Genomic DNA, 13038 nt, shown 5'->3' with positions numbered 1-13038 from the left:
CACGTGGGGGCTAATGCCTCTGCGCTCACAATATATATTAATATTACTCCATATCCTTAAGATATGTTTTTATGTATGCAGAATGTCCATTTTGTATTCTGCTTTTTATCACACCCCTACAAAACTCATTTTTACTCTTTAACTCTCTCACCCCAAACTGTCATTACTCCCTCCACATTTACCCTTTTTAACTTCAGCACTGCACCACCCAAAATCACAGACCAACGTGGTGCACTGGACTTAACACCCACCCAACTATTTCAAAAGCATAAAACAGCAAATATGCCCTTTGAATTTTTTATATCTATTTTCTTTGACAGCTATATCTCTTACTTAATATTCTCTTATATAGTGACGATTTCCCCTACCTTTTATCTCTTCTCTTTGTGAACTGATCAATAAGGAATTTGTTGAAAGATTCCCCCAGTTTATCGCGTATGTAAGAACCAAGTCACGGGGATTGTAGGACTTGTTCTTGTAGCCCCTATATGAACCAAATAATGCCACGTGGCATTATTCCTTGTTTGCATAAGCACATTAAAATGGTGAAATTCTATACATACAAATAAGTTCTTATCTAATAGAGATGGGAACACACAATACTTGTAGTGCAATTGGACCTTACACCCTGAACATTGACATAATGACCTGGCACAGGCTCCAGAAGAATGGGCATTCTCCATTCACCCCTGAACTAGGGAAGCCACCTTCGAAACATCCAACATTGTCTATAACATCACCTGGAAGCAATCCTCTACCAGGGAAGACCCTACCGCTGCTCTGACATCGACCTACTCAAAAGAGACTTCCCTTAACACTGAGAAGATTTAACAACAATAATGTCCTGCTTACTGGACAGGGCTCTCAGCATTGCCCTTTAATTGTGAGGTGAAACTAGAGGACGCTTGACACCCGCCTGACTTCAATGTAGGATATGCAGATTCCAGGATCTTTTGCCAACAACAGAGACTGTTTGAAAAATAAAACTGTGTTGGCACTACATACAAGGACTTGGATTAGACAAACTATTCTGCCAGAACCTAGAGCTGGTCTTATGCCAGAAAACTTCAGGGTTAGGGTCTCCTTGTATTTATGCCAAGGCTTTTCCTTTCCATGTCACAACATATTTTGGTGGGGCCTATGCAAACAATAATTGCCACTCTAACACTGTTTTTTTTGTGTGGTGATTTTTGGGTCACACCCGGCTCAGGGGTTACTCCTGGCTCCATGCTCAGAAATTGCTCCTGGCAGGCACGGGGGACCATATGGGACGCTGGTATTCGAACCGATGACCTTCTGCATAAAAGGCAAATGCCTTACCTCCATGCTATCTCTCCGGCCCCTCTAACACCGTTTTTACTTTGCTCCTTTGACTCTAAACCTTAAATAAAATAAAAAAACCTACTTAAACTTTTGAGGTTAACATAAACTAATATGCATATGCATGGAAATGTAAAAAATACTATGCCTTCAATGTTTCAGGAGTTACACAAATATCATGGCTTTAAATTGCTTTGTGTACCACTAAGAAATGTTATAATGTATATCTGGAGACTTGAGGGACAAAGTAATTGTACATGGCTTCTGTTTTACTTCTTCTTAATGTTCCTTGACTTTATGTTCAAAATTAAGGTGTCAGCAAGGAGATTTCTTCTGAGAACTCTGTTTATTGGTGATTGTCCTTCCACGGAAACTTTACCTTGTCCTCTTTCTTTGCATCATTGTTCTTATAATTAAAATAAATAAATAATTAAAAAATAAAAGAAAGAAAAAGAAAAACTCCTAAGCCTTACCTTATCCCAAAGTGTTAGTCTCCATCTACATTTTTGGGATAGTAACAATAAATGTTATAATTAGAAAGCAATTTATGGGGCCCGGAGAGATAGCACAGCGGCGTTTGCCTTCCAAGCAGCCATCCAGGACCAAAGGTGGTTGGTTCGAATCCCGGTGTCCCATATGGTCCCCTGTGCCTGCCAGGAGCTATTTCTGAGCAGACAGCCAGGAGTATCCCCTGAGCACCGCCGGGTGTGGCCCAAAAACAAAAAAAAAACAAAAACAAAAAAACAAAATAAAGCAATTTATGGGAGTCGGAAAGAAAGCACAGCGAAGACGCAGAAAGATGGTGGTTCAAGTCCCGGCATCCCATATGGTCCCCCGAGCCTGCCAGGGGCGATTTCTGAGCATAGAGCCAGGAGTGACCCCTGAGCACTGCCGGGTGTGACCCAAAAACCAAAAAAGAAATAAAAGAATAAAAACAATGTATGCTAGATAACACTGAAAAGTACTTTGGATTTTTGTTTTGTTTCATTTTGTTTGATGTTTCAGGATTTTCTAGGCTTTAAGCAAATAAGATTTTGGGAGGGGCCTGAGTTAAAGCACAATGGGTAGGGTGTTTATCTTGCACTCTGCTGACCTGGGACAGATCTGGGTTTGATACCTGGCATCCCATATGGTCCCTCAAGTCTGCCAGGAGTGATATCTGAGCATAGAGCCAGGAGTAAGAATTAAGTACTACCAGGTGGCCCCAAAACAACAACAACAACAAAAAGATTTTGAGAAACACAGTAGAGGAAAGAGCCCCAGTGGTTTACAAAAGGCTGGACAGCTAGTACAGTGGGCAGGGCACTTGTCTTGCCTGCTGCAGCTGACCAGGGCTCAATACCTGGTACCCAAAGTAGTCACTGTTAGGAGTGATCCCAGAGTGCAGAGCCAGGACTAAGCCATGAGCACTTCCAGGTGTGGACCCCAAAATAAAGATGAATCAAATGGGGGCTGGAGAGATAGCACAGCAATAGGAGCCAGGAGTAAGTTTGCCTTGCAAGCGGCCAACCCAGGACCAACGATGGTTTGAATCCCAGCATCCCATAAGGTCCCCTGTGCCTGCCAAAAGCGATTTCTAAGCACAGAACCAGTAATAACTACTGAGTGCCACCACGTATGGCCTAAACACCCCCCGAAAAAAAGATGAATTAAATGATCTCTGAGATCTTGGTAGGTCTCAGCCTCTCTGGGCCTCTATCTTCAAGCCTGGGTTTTTGGTTTTTTTTTTGGGGGGGGGGGTTGTTTGTTTGGTTTTTGGGCCATACCTGGCTGCACTCAGGGTTTACTCATGGCTCTGCACTCAGAAATCACTCCTGGCAGGCTCAGGGGACCCTATGAAATGACGGGAATAGAACCCGGGTCCGTCCCGGGTCAGCCATGTGCAAAAGCAAATGCCTTACCACTGTGCTATTGCTCAGGCCCCTGGAGTTTCTGAATCTCTTGAAACTATTCCTCTCTGGCTTTCCTGGGACTGAGGGGCTATTTCAGGAAAGGTAAATTGCCCCAAGGCCCCGTTGCCTGTTCCATGCACAGCTCTGTTCCATCCTCTAGAATCCTCCAGAAGGCTTTGCACCCCTCTGGGGACCCCACACAACCTCATTAAATGACACCAGGCTCTTGTCTGCAGGGCAGTTGTCCAGCTTCTCACCATGCTTCCCCTCACTAAGGCCCTGCTCTGGCCACAAACATGGCAGGCCCAGGTCCCTACATCATACCACATCATGAGCCTCTTTTGTTGCAATGGGGCAACTTTTCCATGTATGCAAGAAGAAAGGCAATTCCTAGGCAAGGTGCAGAATCTGCAGGTGGGTTAGACACACAAAGCTCAGCAAATACACGTTTCTAGTTGCTTTTGAGCCACAGCTAGAAATGCTCCTAGCTTTGCACTTAAAATCAGTCCTTGGTATGCTCAGGGGACCATACGGGATATGGTGGGGAAAGAACCCAGGTCAGCCACATGCACAGCAAATGCCCTACCTACTATGCTATCACTCCAGCCCTATCCACAGTTGTTGTTGTTGTTGATATCAGGGCCACACCTAGCAGTGCAAGGGTGGAAGGACACAAGTTGGGGGTTTCCTGGTATGCTGTTCAATACTCAGGCCCAGTGGCTCAGTGCTCAGGGATGAGATGCCAGGGATAGAGCTCAGAGCTCCACACATGCCATGTATTTTTCTACTATGGAGTAATCTGCTGCCTCAATCAAAGGCATTCTGAAGTGCTTCTGCTGTTGGTGGAGAATCCCATCCATCAGCACACTCAGCCATACAAGCATGCAGAGCACGGGGGTCTAGTGCATCCCACCTCTCTGGGGAAAGAGCTGTAGGATTTTTTGTCTCCCCAACACCCCCAGTTTTGGGCTCTAGGTACAGGGCTGAGATGAGGTAGAAAACCTTTCTTTTTTTTTTTTTTTTTTTTTTTGGACCACACCCAGCGTTGCTCAGGGGTTACTCCTGGCTGTCTGCTCAGAAATAGCTCCTGGCAGGCACGGGGGACCATATGGGACACTGGGATTCGAACCAACCACCTTTGGTCCTGGATCGGCTGTTTGCAAGGCAAATGCCGCCTCGCTGTGCTATCTCTCCAGGCCCAGGAAACCTTTCTTTGGTTTTCAGGTCAGGAATTCAGGAGCTGCTAGGAGCTGCTCACCAGGCACTGGCCTAACACTCCACATCTGGGAACCCTGGGCCAGGTCTGTGGCTCTGTCTGCTACAGCAGAGGAAACCCCCACCCAGACCCTTTCAGAGAGTTTGGGGTCCCAGATGCGGTCCCAGACTAAATCAGGATGCAGTCAGCTCCCCTATTCCATGAGGCTCTCACACATGCCTCCTCTCCCAGGGCACTGCAGCCCCGAGAATTGAGCTGACTTGCTACTCAGGTGGGCTCAGTAGTTCCAGAAGCTTCCGTGATAATAGGGGCAGCCCTGAGTGCTGACATCCAAAGGGAACTTGTCTATGGGCGAGAAAAATGGACCTCTGACTCCTATTTAAAACTCCCAGGAAAAGGGAATATCCTCTTTCCCCAGATGCTGGGTCCACCCTAGAGGCCCCTATAGACTTATGGGGGTGAGGCACTACTGGACAAGAGGAACTGGGGTGGGGTTAATAAACCAACTCCCAGGGGCCGGGCGGGGTGGCGCTGGAGGTAAGGTGCCTGCCTTGCCTGCGCTAGCCTAGGACGGACCGCGGTTCGATCCCCCGGCGTCCCATATAGTCCCCCAGAAGCCAGGAGCAACTTCTTGAGCGCATAGTCCAGGAGTAACCCCTGAGCGTCACAGGGTGGTGGCCCCAAAAACCAAAAAAAAAAAAAAATAAATAAATAAACCAACTCCTAGCTACTTCCTGCTCCAGTCTCTCCCCATGCCCAAGCACTGAGAAAAGAGTAGACCACACCTACAGGGGGAGTTTAGAGATCCGCTTGTAAGATGAAGTAAGAACAGAGCAATAAACCCAAGGTAAAAAACGTGGGATAGTGAGTGACAAAAACAATGGGTAGGCGAACTTGCCTTGCAGGAACTACCTGAATTTGATCCCCTGTATCCCATATGGTTCCCTGAGCACCACCAGGGTAATTCCTGAATGTAGAACTAGGAGTAACTCCTGAGCACCACTGCGTGTGACCCCTTACACACTCAGCCCCCCAAAAAGAGTAAAAATGAGGGGCAGAGCAATAGCACAGCAGTAGGGCATTTGCCCTGCATGCGGCCAACCCAGGACAGACCTGGGTTCAATTTCCAGCATCCTATATGGTCCCCCAAGCGTACCAGGAGCGATTTCTGAGCACAGAACCAGTAGTAACTACTCAGTGTCGCAAGGTGTGGCCCAAAAACCAAAAACAACAACAAAAAAGTAAAAATGGTCAGGCTGGGGTTAAAGATATAGCACATCAGTAATCTGTTTGCCTATCATGCAGCCAACTACATGTTTTATTCCTAGCATCCCATGAGCCTGACAGGAGCGATTTCTGAGTGCAGAGCCTGGAGTAACCTCTGGTGTGGCCCAACCAAGAAATGGTCAGTCTGCTTAATGGGGAAATGCAGTTATCAGCAGAGGGGCCCATCAGTGACCCCAAGGTGAGGAGACACCTTTCATTGGTGTCCCACAAATGGTCACCCCCTAGTTCCAAACAAAGATCTAGAGGTTGGAAATATGAAATGGGGGATCCCAGTGGTTTTCTTTGTGTGTGTGTGTGTGTGTGTGTGTGTGTGTGTGTTAGGGTCACACTCAGCTGTGCTCAGTGGACCACTCCTAGAGGGGGTACTAAGGATGGAACCTGGGTCAGCCATATGCAGAATGCAAGGTGAGTGCCCCTGCTCCCTGTCAAGTGCTCTGTCTCCAGGATATAGAATGCTGCTCCTCCTCCAGCGAGGCAGAATCAGGACATGGCCTCACATGTGCTTGTACTTACCTGCCATAGAGGGATCCCTTGGCTCCACCTGTCTTTCCAGGTGCTCAAGGAAAACCGGGCTCTGCAGATAAAGGAGGCTGGGAGCCCCAATCAGAAGCCCTGAAGGCTGTCCCCTGCAACCATCATCCCTGGGCTTTTCTGGACCCTTCTGCACTTTGCAAGAGAGTTCCCACGCTCCTCACCCTTGAAGGAGGGGGCAGTACCAATGTGCCACAGAGTTGTCAGTCCTGGAGCTGTGTGACCCTTGGCAAGCCACTTCCTTTTGGGGTGCGTTTCCTCTGTGAAGGGGAGGGCACAGACCTACTACCGGGTGCCGAAGAGAACAGCTGGGTGTTTTGTAAACAGTGTGGTGCAGGCAAGCTTCCCAGAGTTATCCTGAAGCCCCCAGATAACCAACTCCTTGCAGGCCCAGCTCTGCAGGGGGACATGCTGATAGAGAGATGTAGAGAAAACAGGATACCAGCTCACCCTCATAGAGACACTACAGGAGGGGAGCACAGCCCCCAGGCCCTGGCTCTGGTCCCTAGAGGCTGTCTGGGAAGATCCATCCCTTCACAACATCCCCACCAAGGCAGACACAGCCAGCCCAAAACTTGGGCTACTCCCAAAACCCACCATGAAGATTCCTCGGCCACAAGAAGCTGAGCAAGGATTTATCATCCATGTCACCCAGCCATCTCTCCATACATTAGTCAAAGATATCTCTCCCAGGCAGTAGCCACAAGACATGGCTTCTGGCTCCAGATCCCCCAGCCCAGTGCTCTGGGCACTCACAAATCTGATGTTACCATGGTCCATGGGGCTCTCTCCACCACCCCCCCCAGAGGCAGCAGGGTAGGCAGAAAGCCAGGGGTGTGGGAGAGTGACCCTTCAAGTTTAGATCTGAGAGATAGAGCAATAGGACAGCATGTCAGGTGCTTGCCTTACACATGGTTCAATTCCCAGCATCCCAAACAGACCCCTGAGCTCTGCCAGGAGCGTGAACATAAAGCCAGGAGTAAGTCCTGAACACTGCTGGGTGTAGCCCAAAACCAAAATACAAAACATAAAATAGTAAACCTGAGCTATGCTTCTTATTAGTTTTATGACCCTGGGCCAGAAACTTGATCTTCTCAGATTCACTTCCCTAAATAATCATATTTTCATCTACTTTAGGTTGTTGTTCTAATCATCCACAGGATGACTGATATAAAGCCCTTATATGGTATATATAATATATAATTATATATATAAATATATATATATAAATATATATATATAATATAATGAGGACAGCTTAGATGTATGCTCAGTCAATATGTTTTGGTTATTTTTTTTGATTTTTGGGTCACACCCGGCAGCAACTCAGGGGTTACTCCTGGCTCTAAAATCGCTAAGAAACTGCTCCTGGCAGGCTCAAGGGGGACCATATGGGGATGCCGGGATTCGAACCACCGATCTTCTACATGCAAGGCAAACAGCCTTTACTTCCATGCTATCTCTCTGGCCCCAAGTTTTTTTTTTTTCTTGTGAGAGACACACCCAGCAGTGTTCAGGGACTACCCCTGGCTCTTTGTTTGGGGGACCAAACCCAGACCTCCTACATGAAACCAGGGGCTCCAATCAGTTGAGGTTCTCTCTAGTTCCCTGTTTCTTTTCTTTTTTGTTTGTTTTGTTTTTTTTGGGGGGTCACACCTGGCAGTGCTCAGGGGGTTACTCCTGGGTTTACACTCAGAAATTGTGCCCCAGCAGGCTAGGAGGACTATATGTATATGGGATGCTGGGATTCAAACCACTGTCCTTCTGCATGCAAGGGTTAACGCCCTACCGCTGTGCTATCTCTCCAGACCCCTTTTCTTTTCTCTTTTGAGGGGGGGCCACACCTGGCAGTGCCCAGAGCTTACTCCAGGGTCTGTGTTCAGGAATCACTCCTGGTGGGTTCAGGGGACTATGTGGGATGTTGGAGATTGTTGGATCGCTATGTGCAAGGCCAAATACCCTCCCTGCAGTGTTATTGCTGTGGCCCCTTCTTTTCCTTTTTTAATTGAATCACTGTGAGATATAGTTAAGAACTTGTTGATGGTTGAGTTTCAGTCATACAGTGTTCCAACACCCATCCCTTCAGCAGCGATATTTCCCATCACCAGTATCCCCAGTTTACATCCTGCACTCCCAATCCCAGCTTCCCTCTATGGCAGACACTTTTTTCTTTCCGTTTAGGCACTGTGATTTGCAACCTGGTTTTCTTTTGTTTTTGTTTTGGGGGCCACACCTGGCTATGCTCAAGGCTTACTCCTGGTTCTCAAGGGACCAAATGGGACCTCACACATATAAGGCAAGCACTCTACTTTTTCTACTGCAGAGCCACATCTCTAGCTCCCAGGTTTGAAAAATTATAGCAAATGAGAGGCGGATATAGGAGCTAGAACAATGGGCTGAGCACGGGCTCTGCACATGGGAGGATGAACCATGCAGTCCCTATACCTTAGCATCTCTGAGAGTGATCCTAGAGCACCAAGTCAGAAGTAGTTCCTATCCCTGCCAGATGTGGTCCTCAAACAGTAAACTACAAAAGCAACTGAAAGGAGACTGATTTAAGAATTAGTTCCTCCTCACTATACCCCACCACCAACAACACACACCTTCAGCCACTACCTGGCATGTCCCAGGCCTCCTGAAGGGGCTCAAGATCCAAGCCTCCAGCCACTGCACCCGGGTTAGAATACTGCTGGCAATGACTCATGATGCTTTTGTTATTAAAGCCCCTGAGAAAAGTGCTGACAATGCCTCCCCTCAGCCTCCAAATCCCTGTCTGTGGAGTCTGGGGGATCCAAGCACCTGCCGTCCACTCACCTCAGAAGCTGCTGTTATGTTGCATTTAAGGGCAGGTGCAAACTGAGACCTACAAGGTTTTGGAGAGGGACTGGAGCCATAGAGGGAATGCCTTTGCCTTGCATGTAGCAAACACGGGTTTGATCCCAGCATCCCACATGGTTCCATGAGCACTGCTAGAAGTGAATGCTGAATGTAGAGCCAGAAGTAACTCTTGAGCATCGCCAGTGTGGGTCCTGAAACAAAAAAACAAGGTCTGGAGCCTCAAGGGGAGATGGTTGCACCTACTCCCTTCCCCAGGTGTCAGCTGTGCTTGCTGACTTGCACATTGCTGGTGACAGGAGACTCACTGTGGCTAAGTGGCCAGGGCCAGCCACTGAAGATAGAGGGTAGATGACCCTCCTCCAGCTGAGATGAAATCTTGTAGTGTAATTTCCTCCTATTAGCCCTGTCTCTGCCCTGGGGCCCTGGGGCCAGCTGTCTCCCTCCCCTCCTGCTGCAGACATCTGGAGATGGTCATCACTGGCAGCTTGGCTCCACTTGGCTCAGCAAGGGGTCTGGCACATAAGCTCCTGGGACTTCCCTGGCGGGTGCTCACTCTCCACCCATAACTGACAGCATTTCAGGGACCACTGCTCCCTCAGCTGGTGCTGAGAATGCTTCCCTGGGGCCCTGCCCTACTGGCGGCCACCATGAAATAACTGCCTGGGTCTCCACCTCGGCTCCAGACCCCTGCTGAGTGCTTCACACACAGATACAACCAATCCCTTACCAGCTTGGCTCCTCAGAAACACGCTGACACACTGATCACCACTCCCACTTCACAGATGAGAAAACCAAGACTCCAGAAGGGATGTGATTTGCCCAAGGCCTGAGCCACAATGACTCAAAAGAAGCCCAGTTCACACCCAGGCTGGGAGCCCTCGAGTCCAGCCCTTGACTCAGAAGAAAGACAGCAGCCAGGGGCCAGGAGATGCAGAAATCAGAAGGCAGAAAGTTCAGGATAATGTACACACAGGTCTCCCTCCTGCTGTCCTTTTTTTTTTTTTTTTTGGTTTTTGGGCCACACCCGGCAGTGCCTCAGGTGTTACTCCTGGCTGTCTGCTCAGAAATAGCTCCTGGAAGGGCACGGGGGACATTATAGGACACCGGATTCGAACCAACTACCTTAGGTTCTGGATCGGCTGCTTGCAAGGCAAACGCCACTGTGCTATCTCTCTGGGGCCCATGCTGTCATTCCTTCCTTCCTTCCTTCCTTCCTTCCTTCCTTCCTTCCTTCCTTCCTTCCTTCCTTCTTCCTTCCTTCCTTCCTTCCTTCTGCTCACTCTCTTTTTCTTCCTTTCTTTCTTCCTTTCTTTCTTCCTTCCTTCCTTTCTTCTTTCTCTCCTCCTGTCCCTTCTTTCTTCTTTTTCTTTCTTCCTTCCTTCTTCCCTCCTTCCCTCCCTTCCTTTTCCCTCCTTCCCTCCCTCCCTCCCTCCCTTCCTTCCGTCCTTCCTTCCTTCCTGTTTTGATGCCACACCCAGTGATGCTCAGTGATGCCCTGGCTCTGGACTCAGGAATTACCTCTGGTTCTGGGATACCAGGATGGAATCCAGATATGTCCCCTGCAAGGCAAGTGCCTGTATTCTCCCTTTCCATTTATTTTTTTCTTCCTTCCTCCTCTTTTCTTTTTAGCAGGGGGCTATCCAAGCAACACTTGGACAAACTTGGTTTGTTTTACAGTTTGGTATTCAATCTGGTGGTGGAGATACATTCAGTGATGCTCAGAGCTGTCATGTGCTTGCGAGGTTGGGGCCTCATGAATGTGCTCCATCCCTTTGAGCTATCTCCCTGGTCCTGTGGCTTCCATTCTCCAGGCAATGAGAGCATGGCAGAGGGGATGATTACTTGTGGCTCTATGGCCGGTACCAAGGCCAACAGAATGGGTGCAGACCTGAAACGAGTTTTCTGAACACCCAGAAGCAACTCAGATTACAAAGTTCCCAACCTACAGATCAATGGAAATAGCTCCAGGAGGCTTGAGGACCTGAGGCAGGCAGGTCTTAAAGCAGGTTGGTCAATGTTAGCACTTAGTGAAGGTGTAAAGGAAGTTTCTGTGAATTCTAGAACCAGCAGCAGACATCTATTTAGAATGAAGATGAGCAGTTTAGGGTCTAATATTGCTAATTTCTTCCCTAACAGGTCAAAGATGGTAATATGTTTTGGATGAGGGCCCTCTTGGCCCTCTGAAATCAGCAATCCTTTATCAGCCTTTCAAAACACCTTTGGGGAATGAAGAGTTAGTATAGTATTAGGGTACTTACCTTGCATGCAGTCAACCCAGGTTCAAGCCCTGCAGCGTTACCTGGAGTGATTCCTGAGTGCAGAGTCAGGGATAACCCCTGAGCATTGCAGGATGTGGTCCAAAAACAAATAAGAAAATCCCAGAGAAACCAGTTTCCTTAAAAAAAAAAAAAAAATCACACATGAGGGCCAGAGCGATGGCACAGTGGTAGGGCATTCGCTTTGCACGCAGCTGATCCAGGACGGACATGGGTTCAATCGCGGAGTAGATATGGTCCTGAGCCAGGAACGATTTCTGAGTGCAGAGCTAGGAGTAACCCCTGAGTGCCACTGGGTGTGGCCCAAAATAAAAAAAAAATCACACATGGAAATAACTGCAGTCCCCCAATGAAGTTTGGGGGATATTAATCAGTCACTGGTGAGAATGGAGCCTCTGGTGTAAAAGGTGCCCTGGAGATCTCTGTGCATGGGGGACCACGATGTCTGTCACAGGTCATCCCAGTTCATTGAATCCTTCTGCTTCAAAATGCCCAAGGCCCTGGTAGAAATGGATAAGGGCCAGAGGACAGTACAGTAGTAGGGCACTCGCTTTGCATGTGGTGGTCCAGGTTCTATCACCAATATCCCATATGATCCCATGAGCACTCCAAGAGTTATGCCTGAGTACAAAGCTAAGAAGCACTGAGCATTGCCAGGTATGCGCCCCTCCTCCCCCAAAAAAAGATTGAGTTCCTTTCATGGGATACAGTGCTTGGAAAGCTTTGGAGTCCAGCATGAGATGATATCCCCAAGATGCAGATTGTTCTAGAACAGGGGAGAACTGCAAATTCTAGCTTAGGATTCTGGTCCATGGGCTTCTAAGACATTATGGTGATCAAAGTCTGCTTTAAGTCAGAGTATAGGGGGCCGGAGAAATGGCACAGCAGTAAAGCATTTGTCTTGCAGGCAAGAAGGACGGTGGTTCGAATCCTGGCATCCCATATGTCCTCCGGAGCCTGCTGGGGGCGATTTCTGAGTGTAGAGCCAGGAGTAGCCCCTGAACACTGCTGGATGTGACCCCCCCAAAACAAAACAAAACAAAAAGTCAGACTATAGGTTACAGCTATACCTGCTGAAGTTCCTGTTCTCTTAAATCCTCCTTCCTCCAGGAAGCCTTTCTTGACCACTACTAGGTTGTATGCCATGATATTGTCATGTTCAGTTTTTTTTAGGGGGGGTTTGGGTCACACCCGGTGGCGCTCAGAAGTTACTTCTGGCTCTGTGCTCAGAAAATCGCCCCTGGGCAGGCTCGTGGGAACCAAACAGGATGCCGGGAATCGAACCATCATCTGTCCTGGCTAGGCTGTGTGCAAGGCAAATACCCTACTATCTCTCAGGCCCCAATGTCATGTTTCAGAACACCTGGCTCCCCTATCTTGTCTACTGTGCCCCATAAAATGGCAAGTTTCTTGAAAGTTATTGGCCCTGCTCTTCGTTCTTAATGACTATAAGTTACTACAATAAATGATCCACCCACCCAGTTACCCCATTTATCCATGAATCCATACATACATTTTTCTATCCATTCATACATCCATCCAAACCTCCATCCATCGCATCTACCTACCCACGCCACCCATGCCTCCATGCTTCCCTTCCTCCACCCACACATCCATTCAGTTATCCATCCCCCAGCTTCCCAGCACTGAAGTTGCCGGCTCTGTGTCAAGCCCCAAT

This window comes from Suncus etruscus, chromosome 14 (genome assembly GCF_024139225.1).
Source record: "Suncus etruscus isolate mSunEtr1 chromosome 14, mSunEtr1.pri.cur, whole genome shotgun sequence".
In the NCBI taxonomy this organism is placed as follows: Eukaryota; Metazoa; Chordata; class Mammalia; order Eulipotyphla; family Soricidae; genus Suncus; species Suncus etruscus.
Note: the sequence above shows the minus strand (reverse complement) of the source record.